Genomic DNA, 19,643 nt, shown 5'->3' with positions numbered 1-19,643 from the left:
ATACAGACATTAGTATTGTAAACACGAAAATATAATTTTATTTAAAATGTCATTTCAAATCTTTAAAACCACCTGTTATTTGGAAACATATGGCAGCAATCTAAGGACATTCTCTTTAAACACCAATCATTGTGTCATAGCTTAGACTGTGTTAAACAATTGTCAAATTATTCTCATGTCTCACTACCCCATTTTTTTTCTTTTTTGTGCAAATTATTTCATCGAAATATTGCAAAATTATGTCAGTCATGTTTGAATGGCATTGACGTCAAAACGAAACCGTTAAAATCAGAAACATACGAGTTTGTGATTTAGAACCGATATGAACGCAAAATAAATCTGCACAGTCAAAATCATAAATTCTTAGATATTTAATAAAGCGCAATTAATTTTTTTTAATAATAACAAAACAATATAGAGAGAGTGAGAGAGAGAGAGAGGGGGAGAGAGAGAGAGAGAGAGAGAGAGAGAGAGAGAGAGAGAGAGAGAGAGAGAGAGAGAGCGGAGAGAGGGAGGGAGGGAGGGAGAGAGAGAGAGAGAGAGAGAGAGAGAGAGAGAGAGAGAGAGAGAGAGAGAGAGAGAAGGGGGGGTAAATATCTCATGGCTAATACAATGGTCATTTCAATGGTATTCGCATATCGGTCTTTTGATACACGGGCAATATATTCCAAACCCAATCTATATTTTAGCATCTCTGTCTGTGGGTAATACCGATGCCATATATAACCGTAAATAAAATGTGTTGAGTGCGTCGTTAAATAAAACATTTGCTTCCTTCCTTCAACAAAAAACATTTATATATATATATGGTTTTAGAGATTGCACATTTAAAGGGACATTCCTGAGTTTGCTGCAATTTTTAAGATGTTATCGACTAACAGAGACTTTTTAACGATTGTAATTGCATATCAAATATATTTTTCTGCATAAAATATTAGTGGCTGTATATTAAACGTGTTTCTGATCGTTCTAATATTTGTACTAGGTTAAATTTCATTTTATTTCCTAAAATATTTTTTCAAGACAAAATCCAGTTTGGGATATATTAAGACGACCTGAAACACATTGAATATACAGACACTGATATTCTACACAAGAAAATATATTTATCATGTAAGTTTAATTGTAGAAATATTTTATTACCGTGTAGTCGGAAACATTTTACAATGCAGCAAACTCAGGAATGTCCCTTTAAAGTACTCTACAAGGAACATATACCTTAATAAAACAAATGTGTAACAATACATGGGAAGCAGTCAAGTTACCTCTTAAAACCTATTGGCTGAATTTACGAAGCCTGGTTTTTTCTTAAACGCAGGTGTTTAAGCTTAGTAAATGTATGTAGTTACACGCGTGTAAGACATTAACAGGTGTTTAAGCATTGTAGATGTATGTAGTTACACGCGTGTAAGACATAAACAGGTGTTTAAGCTCAGTAGATGTATGTAGTTACACGCGTGTAAGACATTAACAGGTGTTTAAGCATTGTAAATGTATGTAGTTACACGCGTGTAAGACATTAACAGGTGTTTAAGCATTGTAAATGTATGTAGTTACACGCGTGTAAGACATTAACAGGTGTTTAAGCATTGTAAATGTATGTAGTTACACTCGTGTAAGACATAAACAGGTGTTTAAGCTTAGTAAATGTATGTAGTTACACGCGTGTAAGACATTAACAGGTGTTTTAAGCTTAGTAAATGTATGTAGTTACACGCGTGTAAGACATTAACAGGTGTTTTAAGCTTAGTAAATGTATGTAGTTACACGCGTGTAAGACATTAACAGGTGTTTTAAGCTTAGTAAATGTATGTAGTTACACGCGTGTAAGACATAAACAGGTGTTTAAGCTTAGTAAATGTATGTAGTTACACACGTGTAAGACATAAACAGGTGTTTAAGTATTGTAAATGTATGTAGGTACACGCGTGTAAGACATAAACAGGTGTTTAAGCTTAGTAAATGTATGTAGTTACACGCGTGTAAGACATAAACAGGTGTTTAAGCTTAGTAAATGTATGTAGTTACACGCGTGTAAGACATTAACAGGTGTTTTAAGCTTAGTAAATGTATGTAGTTACACGCGTGTAAGACATTAACAGGTGTTTTAAGCTTAGTAAATGTATGTAGTTACACGCGTGTAAGACATAAACAGGTGTTTAAGCTTACTAAATGTATGTAGTTACACGCGTGTAAGACATAAACAGGTGTTTAAGCTTTGTAAATGTATGTAGTTACACGCGTGTAAGACATAAACAGGTGTTTAAGCTTAGTAAATGTATGTAGTTACACGCGTGTAACTTTAAAACAGGCTTTGTAAATTCGGCCCATAATGTTTTCCTCAGATTTACGTAATAAACGTATAAAGCGTGGGAAACAGTCACGGTTATTTTTCAAACCTATGAAACATATTTTCCTCAGGCTTTTATTTGCATCGTGACAATTTTATAGGCCTTGATATATTGCCAATATTATCATTATTGGGCAATTCCGTGTCCCGCCGGAACACTCTGATGATTGCAAATAATTTTATAATGTGTAAACATTGTACAGATAATAAAGTTTTATATATACACTGGGCACGGGAACCATTGTTTTAGGTGCTTTAGTTGTAAATTTATTTGCAATAAACAGAGTTCCGGTCTGGACAAACAGGAGATCATTGTATAAAATGGCCTTATTCACAATTGTAAAGCTTTTAACATACTCTCTTTTTTTTTTTTTTTTTTTTTTTTTCTTTTTCTTTTTTTTTGGGGGGGGGGGGGGGTAACCGCCACCACCCATCCTCTTCCTAAAAGCATAACTTAAAAATTATTTTGAAAGGAATGTTTTAGCTATATTGTTGGTATTAATTCCACACATACATACACACGCATATACGCACGCACGCACGCGCGCGCGCGCGCACACACACACACACACACGCACACACATTCACACATACCTATACACACATTCTCACACAGACACATACACACAATCATACACACAGTCATGCACAAAATCATACACACATACACACACATATTTCCATAAACACACACACACATCATACATACATATATACACATACACACATATTTACATACACACACATACACACAAATATACACACATGCATACATACATACACACACATACATATATACATACATACATACATACATACATACACACCTACACACACATTCACACACAGACACATACACACAAGCATACACACACATACATATACACATACACACACACATACACACACATATACATACATATATATATATATACACGCACACGCACACGCACACGCACACGCACGCACACACACACAACGTACACTTTGTGACCTTGTACAAGTGTGACCGACCCTAAGACGTATATAACAAAGAGTGGGAAAAGCAGTTAAGTTTAAAACTTCCTCAAACGATCATGTTTTCCTCTGGGTTTTATTGACAACTTTACAATTCTGTAAGGCCTGGTGTATAGTTAATACTTTCATTATTAGTCCCCAATCGGTGTAGCATTTAATTTGCACTCACCAAGAATATGTACTTCCCAGTCATTATTATACATATAATTTGCACTCCCCCAGTTACTACTATACGTATAATACGCACTCCCCTTGAATTATTTGTACTCCCTTCTTAAAAGAACTTTGGATTGACAATAATTTAAGTGCTATGAATACAATCGACATTCATTATTAGTCCCCTATCGGTCTAACGGGATGGAACTACAGGTTTCATATCCGTCCTTCTGTCTGTCTGTCTGTCTGTCTGCCTGTCTGTCTGTCCGTCCGTCTGTCCCACATACAGTTTCACAAGATTTGTTCATAGTGCCTCGAGATATTGAGTTGAAATTCTGTCTATAGCTGTATTATATACAGTTACAGATCACGCGTGACTTCCTATTTTTGACAGATTTATGGCCCTTGAACGTAGGAAATACAAAAATATGTTTTCCAAACTGTTTTTGACAATGCGTCAAGATATTGAGCTGAAATTTTGTGTATAGATTTATCATGTTCTGCTACAAATTCAGTTAACTTTTCATGGCAATTTACCCATTTTTAACAGTTGTGGCAATTTACCCATTTTTCACAGTTATGGCGCTTGAAATTAAGATATATACTAACCAAATAAGTTTCAGAGTGTATTAGATTGATGATGTAAACTACACCAAAAATTTAATTTATTGTTCCATATTTACAAAAAAACACAAATAAACGTCACTGTATACAAGAAAGTCACATGACATGCTGTCAAAGTTGAAGGTTGTCAAACATGGATTTTACACATTAGAACATTCGTTTAATAGTGTGTGAATCCACCCCTGGCGCGAATACACTCGACACATCGTTGCCTCATGCTGTTGATCAGACGTCTGAAGAACTCTTGGGGAATGGCCTGCCACTCTGCCATAAGAAGTTGACCCAGATCATGAAGGTTGGCCGGAGGGGCATGGTTATCCCGAACTCTCCTGCCTAATTCGTCCCAGGTGTACTCTATTGGGGCCAAGTCAGGCGAATATGCTGGCCAATCCATCCTGGCGATACCTTGTTGTCTGAGAAAGTCCGTTACCACCCTGGCGCGGTGGGGTCTGGCATTGTCATCCTGCAGAACTGCCCCGCCGCTAATCTGCTGAAGGCCTGGGAGAACCAACGGCCGGATAATCTCATTCAGATAGCGGATTCCATTCAGATTGCCATCCACCACATAAAGGGGGGGGGGGGGTTCTGTGGTGGATAGAGATGCCGCCCCACACCATGACGCTGCCACCACCGAACCGGTGACGTTGTCTAACGTTAACGTCAGCGAAGCGCTCCCCAGGACGTCTGTAGACACGAACCCGACCGTCGTTGAACTGAGACTAAACCTGTACTCATCAGTGAACATCACTCGACCCCACTGAACACGTTGCCACCGCAGATGAAGTGTGCACCAGTGACGTCTGGCCGTTCTGTGACGTGGTAGGAGTGGTGGTCGAACAGCCCGGCGACGGCAGCGTTGATTATTGGCTCTCAGACGATTGTGTATGGTTTGATCAGACACTCGAGTTCCAGTCGCAGTCCGCAGATTGTCACGTAATCGGCGTGCAGTGGTTGTGCGTTGACGTAGAGCCATATTGGTGATGTAGCGGTCCTCTCTATTTGTAGTGCTTCGGGGTCTTCCCGAACGTGGACGATTTCGAACAGAATTCGTTGCTTGGTACCGTTGCCACAGTCGGCCAACGACACTCTGACTGACACCAAGTCTCAGAGCAACATTTCTTTGCGTATTGCCATCCTTAAGCCAAGCAATAGCCCTTCCTCGATCTTCGATAGTCAGTTGACGTCGTACCATTGTCGAATTTGGATTGTGCACCGTACACGAACGCAAGCTCCAATTATACGGAAATTCAGCATTGGGAACATGGAATACACATGCAAAGCGTGCAAATGAAGCGCTTTGTGAAAAAGCAAGTTATGAGCACTTAGCAGACCTTTCGCTTTCGCCCTAATTTACGTGCAAATGTAAGCATGTTTTCGCCATTAGAACTAGTCGACAGTGTCAGTGACAGTGGATTTTAATTCATTTATGGGTTGCTTAGACCCACTTTCGTCAAAATGGAACAATACCATGCGTGACATTATGGTCTAGCTAATATAATTGACATTCAGAAAATAATGTCGAAAATATCGTCTGACCCTTAAATTCTTTTGAGTAGTATATATATGAAAATATGTTTTCCAGACTTTTGTTTTCAATGCCTGAAAATATTGAAATAAAATTTTGCATTTAGCTTTATCATGTACTGTTACAGATCAAGTTTAACTTTCCTGGAGATTTAACCATTTTTCCACAGAGTTATGGCCCGTGAACTTAGGATATACAAAAATGTGTTGGGTCCGGTAGGGGACATCTATATATATTTAGCAGTACTCTCAAAATGTTTGTTTACTTAGAGGTTTAAAAACAGACCATCCTGTCAAACTGAATCATTACAACAACAACAACAACAAAAAACCAACAAAAGAACACCAAAAAAACCCATGAATGAATGAATGAATGAACCAGTGAGTTAATAAAGGTAATGAATGAATGAACGAACGAATAAAGAATGGACTGAGATGGACGGAATAACAAACGAACGAACGAACGAACAAAATAATGAAATAAATAACGAATGAATAGAAGAAAGAACGAATGAATGAATGAATGAAAAGCAGTAGGGAGCATCAAGTAATTACACGCAGTCTTTAATGTCACCAGTTTCGAGCCACCTGAGTTAATTAGTTCTCAAAATATTAACCTCGTCCCAGTTTGTAAATATTTCCATAAATATCTGCACTGATTTTAACAATATAGTACAGAATAATCCTAGAAATATATTTCCTTTGTACAAATATAGCACTAAGCCTGCTAGCACAAGAAATGAAATGAATGGATGTTTAATGAACTGGGTAATAGATTTCCTGCGGATTTTAATAATAACATTCATTCATAAACTGCAATTTCTGCGTTCTAAAATAGAGCAGTCCTATTGTTTAAAACGATACAAATATCTTTGTCCCAGATATTTCGGTCTTCAATCTATATTTTAATCGATTTTCGCTCATGCGTTCTACTGGTTTCCTTCTTAAGAAGCTTAACGTTGAATAAGGGTGATATTAGTGTTGTAAAATTGCTCCATACACATCACGCAACCATTGTGGGTTAGATTCTTAAGACGTAGTATATTTAGTAGTCCATCTTTATTTAAAAATATATATTTACTCTCAGATTTTGGCAAAACGTAGACCTAGTTATCTTAAAAACTTTTGTCTTTTCTTTTTCTTATTTCTACGTGTTGGGGAAGGGGATGGAGTTAACTCAGTTGGTAGAGCTTTTGCCATAGGTACATGGATCGTAGAAAACATGAAGCGGGCCTCTGAAGATTAAAGGGACAGACCCTAGTTTGTAAACACTACAGCATATGTTTCACTATTAAATCCGTTTATGATCACTGAAGTCAAACATTACTTGTATTTTATTCTTTAGATTATCCATTTCCGTAGAACCGAAGTGTTTCTGCTCATCTTGGTGTTTATAGTATCAAAAATTGCATTTTGCATATTATTTTTTTTTAAAACGCACAAGTTTGCGTCTGAGAAGTAGCGGTTTATAAATTCGAGTTCTAGTATATTTTTAAGGATATTTCCCGTTTTACTGTTTTAACGTCACAGAAATTTTTTTCACTCAGTTGTAACTTTATCCAAATGAGTTACAGGTTTGTAAAATAACTAAACTTGGTGTCCATTCTTTATCCAAATGAATTACAGGTTTGTAAATTAACTAAACTTGGTGTCCATTTTTTACAGGTTAAAACTAGGGTCTGCGCCTTTAAATACGCATGGTGTTTGACATCAAATAGCCCACGTGTACTAGTTTAATGGTTAAAACGTTTTTAAATACGCATGATGTTTGACATCAAATAGCCCACGTGTACTAGTTTAATGGTTAAAACGTTTTTAAATACGCATGGTGTTTGACATCAAATAGCCCACGTGTACTAGTTTAATGGTTAAAACGTTTTTAAATACGCATGGTGTTTGACATCAAATAGCCCACGTGTACTAGTTTAATGGTTAAAACGTTTTTAAATACGCATGGTGTTTGACATCAAATAGCCCACGTGTACTAGTTTAATGGTTAAAACGTTTTTAAATACGCATGGTGTTTGACATCAAATAGCCCACGTGTATTAGTTTAATGGTTAAAACGTTTTTAAATACGCATGGTGTTTGACATCAAATAGCCCACGTGTATTAGTTTAATGGTTAAAACGTTTTAAATACGCATGGTGTTTGACATCAAATAGCCCATGTGTACTAGTTTAATGGTTAAAACGTTTTTAAATACGCATGGTGTTTGACATCAAATAGCCCATGTGTACTAGTTTAATGGTTAAAACGTTTTTAAATGCGCATGGTGTTTGACATCAAATAGCCCACGTGTACTAGTTTAATGGTTCAAACGTTTTTAAATGCGCATGGTGTTTGACATCAAATAGCCCACGTGTACTAGTTTAATGGTTAAAACGTTTTTAAATGCGCATGGTGTTTGACATCAAATAGCCCACGTGTACTAGTTTAATGGTTCAAACGTTTTTAAATGCGCATGGTGTTTGACATCAAATAGCCCACGTGTACTAGTTTAATGGTTCAAACGTTTTTAAATGCGCATGGTGTTTGACATCAAATAGCCCACGTGTACTAGTTTAATGGTTCAAACGTTTTTAAATACGCATGGTGTTTGACATCAAATAGCCCACGTGTACTAATTTAATGGTTCAAACGTTTTTGTTAGTTGGAAGTTTGTTTTGTTTTTCGACACCTCTAGAGCACATTGATTTGTTAAGCATCGGCTATTGGATGTCAAACATTTGGTAATTTTGACATATAGTCTTAAAGAGGAAACCCGCTACATTTTTCCATTAGTAGCAAGGGATCTTTTATATGTACCATCCCACAGACAGGATAGCACATACCACGGCCTTTGATATACCAGTTGTGGTGCACTGGCTGGAACGAGACATAGCTGAATAGGTCCACTGACTGGGCTACGCCTCGCCTCTGAAAGGAAAGGAGGGGAGAGAGGACGGGTTTGGGAAGGGTAGGGAGGATAGAGGAGAGAGGGTAGCTGAGGAGAGATAATGATAAGGAGGGGAGAGTTTAGAATGAATAGCTGACGGAAGGAAAAGGGGGAGAGCAGATGAGGGAAGGGAAGTGGAAGGGAAAGTGAGAGGAGAGGAAATAACAGCTGAAGGGAGAAAAAAGAAAGGTTTGGGAAAGGTAGTTGAGAAGAGGGAAGGAAAAGGAAGGGAACATGTGGGGAGACGGTAGTTGGGGGGGGGGGGCGGGCAACGGCAAGTGAGGGGTCGGGAGAGGAGGGAAGGCATGGGGAGAGTAGTTGAGACAAGGAAGAGAAATGGATGAAAGCGGAGACTAAATGGTAGCTGAGGGAAGGGAAAGGAAGAGGAGGTGGAGAAAGCGCTTTACCACTGGGCTACGTCTCGCCCAAAACCGAAAAGAATATTTGTTTACCAGCACATTTTCAACTTAGGTTATTTGGTGTCTAGCATATGCTTCTTTCGACATTTGGTGGACAGAGAGAGAAGAAACACGTTGATTCCACTTAGGCTACAACTCACAATATCTCTCTCTCTCTCTCTCTCTCTCTCTCTCTCTCTCTCTCTCTCTCTCTCTCTCTCTCTCTCTCTCTCTCTCTCTCTCTCTCACTGTATGAATTGTCTCAATGGCCGTATAGACCTACTAGCCACTAAAAAGCTATTGTTTAAAATAAGGTAAACAATAGTTAAACAAATATTCCATTCCTTTCTTTTCTACCCCTGTCGTGATAATTTCTACAATAGTTAAGCCCTCGTGAATGACCGTTCACCTTTTGTGGCCATAACCACTGATTAAATCTCCAGGTATGGCAATTTGGCGAGTTAATAGCATCGATCGTCTCGCGTCTTTTATTCCCGGAAGTGGTTTGATAAACGCCAACACAGGAGTGGAGTAAAACCTGATTCTTGATTAAGTCGGCTCCAGAATTGATTACATGGGTCGGGGGGGGGGGGGGGCATAGGTGGTGGGAGGGGCAGGGGTCACTTCATGTATTACTTTATGCCTGGTTGGTTTGCTGCAGTTATATTTTTTATATGCATACTTGTTTTGAATAAATTACTACTACTACTACTACTACTACTACTATTACTACTGCTACTGCTACTGCTACTGTTGCTACTACTAGTACTAGTACTACTAGTACTAGTACTACTACTACTACAACTATACTACTACTACTACTACTACTACTATACTACTACTACTACTATTACTACTACTACTACACACACCACACACACACCACACACACACTCAGACAGACAGACACACACACAAACCACACAAACACACACACAAACCACACACACACACAGCGCAGACACACACACACACACACCACACATACACACACACACACACACACACCACACACACACCGCAGACACACACACACAAACCACACACACACACACACACAAACCACACACACACACACCACACATACACACACACACACACAAACCACACACACACACACACCACACAGACACACACACACAAACCACACACACACACACACACAGAGACACACACACACACACCACATACACACCACATACACGCAGACACACACACACACCACACAGACACACACACACACCACACACACACCGCAGACACACACACACAAACCACACACACACACACAAACCACACACACACACACACACAACCACACACCACACAGACACACACACACAAACCACACACACACACACACAGAGACACACACACACACACCACATACACACCACATACACGCAGACACACACACACACCACACAGACACACACACACACACACACACAGACAGACAGACACACACACCACACACACACACACACACACACCCAATGCGATCGATTTTGGAACATCCGTTTAGCTTTGATTTGTGCGAACATCAATGACTCCATCTTTGATTGATGAGCATTTTATTTCTGGAAGTAGTATGCTATTCCTGATGTTTTATCACTTGCTTGCTTTGTCAGAATTTGTACCCACAACGAGCGTGTTTGAACCCAATCTGGGTGTACGCACGTTAAACCAGTTCTGCCTACCTATAGCTGCCTTTCTACGTGAAGAGCTCAGGAGCGGATCCAACTGGCGTATGCTGGTGATGCACATACCCTTCTCACACTTCGAAACGTCTCGAGCAAGTCGTGTTTAACGGACACTTAAACGATTTTATTTATTTATTCCTAGTAGAGGAATACCTTTGTCCGTTTGATTGTTCTGGAGTGCAAAAGTTTGTTTGTTTTGTTTAACGACACAACTAGATCACATTCATTTATTAAACATCGGTTATTGGATGTCAAACATTTGGTAATTTTGACATAAAGTCTTAAAATGGAAGGGATCTTTGGTATGCACCATAGCACAGACAGGGCAGCACATACCACATCCTTTGACATACCAGTCGTGGTGCACTGCCTGGAACGAGAAATAATCCAATGGGCCCATCGACAGGGATCGATCCCAGACCGACCGCGCATCAGGTGAGCGCTCTACCACTGGGCTACGACCCGCCCCCTGAAGAGCATTGCAGATAATTGCTGCTTTTTTTCTTCTTCTTTTTTGCATCCCTGCTTATAAAACCCTGCACCCGCTCCTTGGGCTGTTCTACGTTCGACAGTAGGGAACAACGATTGAATAAACCGAAAGAACAGTAAACGGAAAGGAAACAGAAGTAACCTATGGTTTAACAGTATTCATTATTAACATGTTGTCTTCTCAGACAGACCAACTGGTAAATAATAACAACAGTAAGCGGTTGGACGGTCAAGCAATTTGACTACACTACACTACACTACACTACACTACACTACACTACACTACACTACACTACCATTACTATAGTACATCATTTCAACTTATTTTCGTGCTTATATTCAATTACGGTTCAAGCACGCTGTCCTGGGCACACACCTCAGATATCTGGGCTGTCTGTCCAGGACAGTGGGTTAGTTGTTAATTCTTAGTGGTTAGTGAAAGAGAAGAGGGTGTAGTGGCCTTACACCTACTCATTAAGTTATTAAAACTCGTTCTGGGTGGGAGCCGGTAACGGGCTGCGAACCCTGTAGCTACCAGCCTTACGTCCAATGGCTTAACCAGGACGCCACCGAGGCCGGTCTATAGTACATCTATTTTTCTCATTTGCAAAAAAAAAGGCGACAATTCAAGTTTAAACATTGTAAATAAACATGGCATACATTCAAGCTTACACATTATAAATGAACATGGCATATATTATTAAAACTTTCATATCATATACTATATAGACGGTGTACACACATGTATACAACTACTATTCAACACAATTATATTTTTGTCTTTTCGTGGTATATCCTATATGAAAACTAAAACTGAAGCATTTCGTCGCGAATATCCACTGCTTTTTTGTTTTTGTTTAATGTGAATAGGAATTTGGCAACCGTCAAGGACGTGATTAAGGCCGCTTTGTAAATATCCTATCCACAAGAGACCTGTTTGCAAATTAGCGCCAGGAATCTATCGAAAAAGCAATCACAGGCTGAATAAGTGGTCTTGTCGGCATGTCGATTTGTCACTTAGCTTGCATTTGCCGTATTACGCAGTTTGTTATTATCAGATGTGATTTGTTAACCTTTGATAAATCTGGAAAGAAAAAAAGAGGGGGGAGAGTATAGTACTCTGTCTGGAAATTACTTAAGTAATTCTGTAAACACGTACTTAATGGTATAATAAAATATTGCTGGAAAAGAACTAATACTTTTTGTGATACAGAAGAGTATAATGTTTGTTTTATGATATTGGAACTCTTTTGTTAATTGAATAGTTATTTTCATTACCAGTGCTACACCTACCAGACAGACACACACGCATCACACAGTTACACACGTACTGTGACACGCACGCACACGCACACACACACACACACAGAGAGAGAGAGAGAGAGAGAGAGAGAGAGAGAGAGGAGAGAGAGAGAGAGAGAGAGAGAGAGAGAGAGAGAGAGAGAGAGAGAGAGAGACAAACCTCGTCTCGTTGAAACATAACTTAAATAATCACTTTCATTCGAACATTATTATATTTATTAAACCAAATCCACCTTTGGTTTGTCAATGTATTTTGTATATTTCTATAATAAGTTGTTTTTATGTTATATATTCCACTGATGAGTTGTAAAAACCCAAAGCAAAAAAACAACAAAAAAACTAAAAACTTAAACTTGCGTCAGCTGAAGGAACAGAATGGTTTAAAGTTTGTTTGTTAAAGTTTGTTTTGTTTAACGACACCACTAGAGCACAGTGATTAATTAATCATCGGCTAGTGGATGTCAAACATTAGGTAATTATGACACGTAGTCATCAGAGGAAAACCGCTACATTTTTTCTAATGCAGCAAGGGATCTTTTATATGCACTTTCCCACAGACAGGACCAGTTGTGGTGCACTGGTTGGAACGAGAAAACCAGAATGGTTTAGTTAAAAGGAAGGAAGGAAATGTTTTATTTAACGACGCACTCAACACATTTTATTTTACGGTTATATGGCGTTAGACATATGGTTAAGGACCACACAGATATTGAGAGAGGAAACCCGCTGTCGCCACTTCATGGGCTACTCTTTTCGATTAGCAGCAAGGTATCTTTTATAAGCACCATCCCACAGACAGGATAACACATACCATGGCCTTTGATATACCAGTCGTGGTGCACTGGCTGGAACTAGAAATAGCCCAATTGGCCCACCGACGGGGATCGATCCCAGACTAACCGCGCATTAAGCGAGCGCTGTACCACTGAGTTACCGGCCTCGGTGGTGTCGTGGTAGGCCATCGGTCTACAGGCTGGTAGGTACTGGGTTCGGATCCCAGTCGAGGCATGGGATTTTTAATCCAGATACCGACTCCAAACCCTGAGTGAGTGCTCCGCAAGGCTCAATGGGTAGGTGTGATCCATAACTGGTTCAATAAAGGCCATGGTTTGTGCTATCCTGCCTGTGGGAAGCGCAAATAAAAGATCCCTTGCTGCTAATCGGAAGAGTAGCCCATGTAGTGGCGACAGCGGGTTTCCTCTCAAAATCTGTGTGGTCCTTAACCATTTGTCTGACGCCATATAACCGTAAAATAATGTGTTGAGTGCGTCGTTAAATAAAACATTTCTTTCTGTACCACTGAGCTATGTCTCGCCCCTGGTTTAGTTAGAAAGACATTCTCGGGTATGTTATTATTGTTCACACGTTTCCCACTAATAAAGCCTGTTTAACGACTTCACTGGCCCCGTAGGAACGACATAGGTGGGGAGGGGGATGGGGAGGGCACAATTTCTAGTGGAGAGGGGACAGTCTCTAGTGAGGGCACAAGATTAAATGTTTATACTTATTTGTATAGTGTAGGACAAAAATAACCGTACATTTTCGTCTTCAGTGTGCGTGTGTGTGTGCGCGCGCGCGCGCGCGTGTGTGTGTGTGTCGGAGGGGGGGGGCTGTGCCTCACCCCAGTTCCTGCGGAGCTGTACATTAAATACATTATTAGCTCTACTGGGACTACCATGTAATAGTGGAGCTAATTTTAATTAGATTGGACACTGGTATTCTAAACAACACAAATATCGAATATATCATTTAAACTCATTAAAAAGGTTCTGTTAGTCGGAAAAATCATAAAAATGGCAAAAAACACTATCGACAGTCTTATTAATAATTTGCATGAATGCACGTGCGTGACATTGAAAATTGACACAGAATATCGTAAAATCAATATTATTCAGCAATGTTTGAATACAGATGGGGATGTGGAGAGTAATTTATCTCAGTTCAGATTAATCGCAATAACAGCAATGAATAATTGAATTTATCACGCAAGAAGCAAAGAACTGAAAATTAGAATCAATGCGATTATTTTTAGACACGGGATGTCGCCACTGGCCCAGTGCTACCTTGATGGAACATCGCGCTTTACTTTGCGTGTGTATCTTAAAGTTTGGCCTAGCTAGACAAACATGGTAATTCTGACACATACTAGTAGTCTTCAGTGACATCTAGGTAGTCCGGGGGGGGGGGGGGGGGGGGGGGGCGTAGTAATTGTGATTCTTACTACGTCCGGATTTTGTTACATACCCTATATATATAGCCCGTATTCAAAACCTGTGGCACCATGTTTCAACCGTTTCTCAACCGAAATAGTGCAACAAATGGACACACAAACCAAAAATGTATTACCTATCGAACTCACAAAATCCCGATTGAAGTACTTGCATCATTATTAACAAAATACATCTTCAACAACAATCTTAAAAAATATCTCCGCCATTTTAAATTTGTTAAGTAGAGGGAAGGAAGGAAACTGTTTATTTAACGACGCACTCAGCACATTTTATTTACGGTTATATGGCGTCAGACATATGGTTAAGGACTAGACAGATATTGAGAGAGAAAACCGGCTGTCGCCACTTCATGGGCTACTCTTTTTCGATTAGTAGCATGCGACATGCAAAATATTATGAAGTTACATTTTCAACCGAATAAATAAACAAAGTGTTGAAGATCTGTAAGGCTAGCCGCACGTGGGACATTATTAGCTGTGCATATGTTGTCATGATAACTGACTTAATGCATTAACCATCGCAACTTCTAGCGCGACTATCGCTTTCCGATATCGATCGGAACCAGCAGTTTAGTTTATCGGCGTTGCTATGGTCGGACTGGGACTGGGAACCGAGAGCACGTGTACCAATGTAAAAACCGGTGTGTCGTTTCCGGATTTCCAGCCATCTCATTGGTCGACGAGTTTTCTTCCGGTTCTATAGTCTATACTTAAATGTTGCGGCACTGTTAAAGGGACCCTGTCCTGGACGGAGGAACCGGCCAAAGCCGGTACTTGTGCCCACGTTAAACAAGTTTCCTTCCTTCCTTCCTAGACGGAGGGGCCGGCCGAGCGGGTACATGCGTCCAGGACAGGCGTGCGCTACAACAGCTTGTTCTGAATGTGCACGTAAAACCCTATGACATGACATGTTAAAGGGACTGTTCTGGACAGGAGATCTGGCGTAAATTAGAACTCGTGCCCAGGATGGACGTGCCTGAACCTTCAGTGGATACGGGCACATTAATAGAGTTTTCCTTCCTTTCTTAAGGGAACTTCCCACGGGAACTTATTGCAAAACCCATAGCATCAAATCACGGTCGGGCTGCCTGTGCTCTCCCGGCTTCTCCAACCACCTCCCCCCACCCCTCTTTCTGTCATGGACAACAGCTTGTTCTGAACGTGCACGTAAAACACTAAAGCTAGATTTATACTTCACCGCTGACTCTCGTCGGCGAGTAGTTGACTCGCCCAGTCCTCCTATTCAAAAACCTAATCCTCATTTTTCAGTGAATTCAGTGTGATTTTAACACAGTTCATATTAAATTTTAGTACACGTTCGTTCAATGATTTTTAATTTACCTTATAAAATATTGAATTTCATTTGCGCATGAGGTCAGCACTCAAACTATGAACTGACCTTAAGACAAGTTAAAGGGACTGGCTTTAGTTTGCTGCCAGTGTAACAGAGCCTTTTCAACGACTACAATTACATATTAAAGATATTTTCCTGTTTAGAATATCTGCAAGGTGTTTGTTGTCGTCCTAATGTTTGTTGTAGCCCAAAGCAGATTTTGTCCTCCAATAATTTCGTATGTACAAAAGAAAAATAATATATATATATATATATATATATATATATATATATATATATATATATATATATATATATATATATATAGTTTGTTTTGTTTAACGACACCACTAGAGCACATTGATTTATTAATAATCAGCTATTGGGTGTCAAAAATTTGGTATTGGAGACGAAACCCGCTTCATTTTTCAATTAGTAGCAAAACATATGTTATATGCACCAGGGAACGTGGCGTAGCCCAGTGGTAAAGCGCGCGCCTGATGCGCCATCTGTCTAGGATCGATCCCCGTCGGTGGACCCATTGGGTTATTTCTCGTTCCAGCCAGTGCACCACGACTGGTATATCAAAGGCCATGGTATGTGTTAACCTGTATGTGGAATGGTGCATATAAAAGATCCCTTGCTACTCTGTGTGGTCCGTAACCATATGGCTGAGGCCATATTACCGTAAATAAAATGTGTTGAGTGCGTCGTTAAATCAAGCATATCATTCCATCCCACAGACATGACAGCACATGCCATCGTCTTTGATATACCCATCGTGGCGTACTGGTTGGAACGAGAAATTGCCCAAATGGTCCACCGACGGAGATCTAAACCGACTGCGAATCAAGTGGGCGTTTTACCACTGAGCTATGTCCCACCCCATGGCAGTTATAGACACATAAAATAGATATACTTGTATATAGATATATATATATATATATATATATATATATATATATATATATATATATATATATATATATATATATATATATATATATATATATATATATAACAATATATATGATGAAAACAAAAATGAAGAAAAAACCCACCTCGAAATAAAAACAAAAATCGAAATAACAACATTAGCGAAATACACATAGTACTAATCAAACGAGATCATAAATAAAAGCATTTTGATTAGCTGATTCACTGCCTTGCACCTTGATCGATTGGTCAATTAACTGCTTGATTCATTTGAAAAGTATTTATTTCCTAGCACGCAACTCCGTGGTGGTAAATCGAATTCTTAACCGTCGCACGTTTGCGGATTATTTTACAAAACTACCAAATTAACTCACAGTGTAGTTTTGGTGTTTTGAGACAATCAAAATAATTTGCAGAAGAGTAAGTCTTGTCTGATGTACATTATATTCATTATAATTAAATACACAAATATGTGTATTGTCTCAAGGCATGGGGGGGGGGGGGGGGTGTGTGTGTTTGTAAATTGTCATTTTCTAAGGGCGCAAACAGCATTCCAAAGAAAACCAATATGCATCATTTTTATTTAAAGGGACATAATCGTTGTAGTCATATAGAGTACTACATGAGTGGCCATTAGATACCATTTATCTTACAACGTTTTTAATGATCTGGTTGTTCTGCACAGACAGCCCAGATAGCTGAGGTGTGTGTACCCAGGACATCGTGCTTGAACCTTAGTTAGATATAAGCACGAAAATAAGTTGAAATGAAATGAAAATGAGCTGGCGCCACTCCATGGGTTATTCTTTTTGATTTAATAGCAGCAAGGGGTCTTTTATTTACACCATTCTATAGACAGGATAGTACATCCATGGCCTTTGTTACACCAATTGTGCAGCACTGGCAGGAATGACAAATAGCCCAATGGGCCCACCGATCAATCCTAGACCGACCGCTCATTAGGCAAGCGCTTTACCAGTGGGCTATGTCCCATACCACCAACACCTCCACCACCACCACCCCACCCCACCCCAACCTCTAGAAGATGATTGTATTAGTCAAATTATTCGCAGACCAAAGAACGGGGTTTTTTTTATGGAACACAGTCGCAGGCTAGCTTCGTACATCGATCGGTGACAAATGGCGGATGTTGAGCGCTTGTGTCGGTCTGCGTCAATCTGTGTCTGAGACATATTTTATGGACACCAGGCTTTGGAATAATAATAATAATAAAAATAATCTATACTTTCATTGGTCAAACGAAAAATTACTAGATATGGTCTCTAGTATTGTCTATCAATAATAATAATAATAATAATAATTAAAAAACATATATATATATATATATATATATATATATATATTGGGATAGTATGTTTCAACATTGTTGTCGATGAGAACTGGTATGTCTATATGGCTTATACGTTCCCAGTGAACATATGTTGATATATAATTATTATTATATTGAAGATATTATATGGATATGTTAACACTGATCGAGAAAGACAGAGAGGGAGATAAGCAGAGACAGACAGGGAGAGACATACAGGTACAGGTTGGGATAGATAGAGGGGAGGGAGGGAGTTTGCTATAGCACAAAATAATGATATATTAAATCTCCATAATATACGCGAAAAAGTAACCGCCTTGGTGGGTTTGGCTGTATTTGTCATATACCTGTATTTCGAAATGTGGTAACCGAAAGTTATAAACATTTTTATAGTGGGTTATTAAAAAAGTCATACTGACAAGCTGAAATAAACATCCGGTAATATCAACCCGTACATCCACCCTGCACACCCACACTTGACGGTATAAAGGGCCGGAAGAAGCTGTTGACCCGCCCTTACTCGTATACATCAACGTCGTAATGGCTGTTAGCATAGCGGGCGTATTCTTCGTCCAAAGGTGGGCTTGTTTGAATGTTAGCTTTTAGAAAGTAACCCCTCGCCTTTTCCACTGTTTTATTTGCCTGTGTAATTCCGACAGTTATTCAACAAAGAGTGAAGACAAGGAAAAACACCAACCACCACATTCCAATAACCGGGATTACGCCATTTCAATTTGGGGTGCGAAAGATCACATTAAAAAACCCATGGCATTTTATTTCCATAATTAAAACTAGAAAACTATAATTTTCGTGTCCATTAAAAAGTCATCGATCAATATCACTCGGTGTCGGGTGCGTTTTACGGATGATACACGGATCAATATACCGAAAGTGATGTCAGAAAACAACCCACGGCTGCAGAATGAGTTGGGCCTAAGTACCACCCGGAGAGGACAATATTATGTAGATCTGTATTTTTGTGTTCTTTTTCATGGCGTAGGAAGTGGGAATGGGGTGGGCAGGGGTATATATTTATACATGTATTTATATGTATGTGTGTGTGTGTGTGTGTGTGTGTGTGTGCCCCCCCCCCCCCCCCCCACACACACACACGTTTTGGCACCTTCCTACGCCCGTGTCTGGTAAAGAAAGAAATGTTTTATTTAACGACGCACTCAACACATTTTATTTACGGTTATATGGCGTCAGACATATGGTTAAGGACCACACAGATTTTGAAAGGAAACCCGCTGTCGCCACTACATGGGCTACTCTTTCTGATTAGCAGCAAGGGATCTTTTACTTGCGCTTTC

Source organism: Gigantopelta aegis, chromosome 8, assembly GCF_016097555.1.
Source record: "Gigantopelta aegis isolate Gae_Host chromosome 8, Gae_host_genome, whole genome shotgun sequence".
Taxonomy (NCBI): domain Eukaryota; kingdom Metazoa; phylum Mollusca; class Gastropoda; order Neomphalida; family Peltospiridae; genus Gigantopelta; species Gigantopelta aegis.
Note: the sequence above shows the minus strand (reverse complement) of the source record.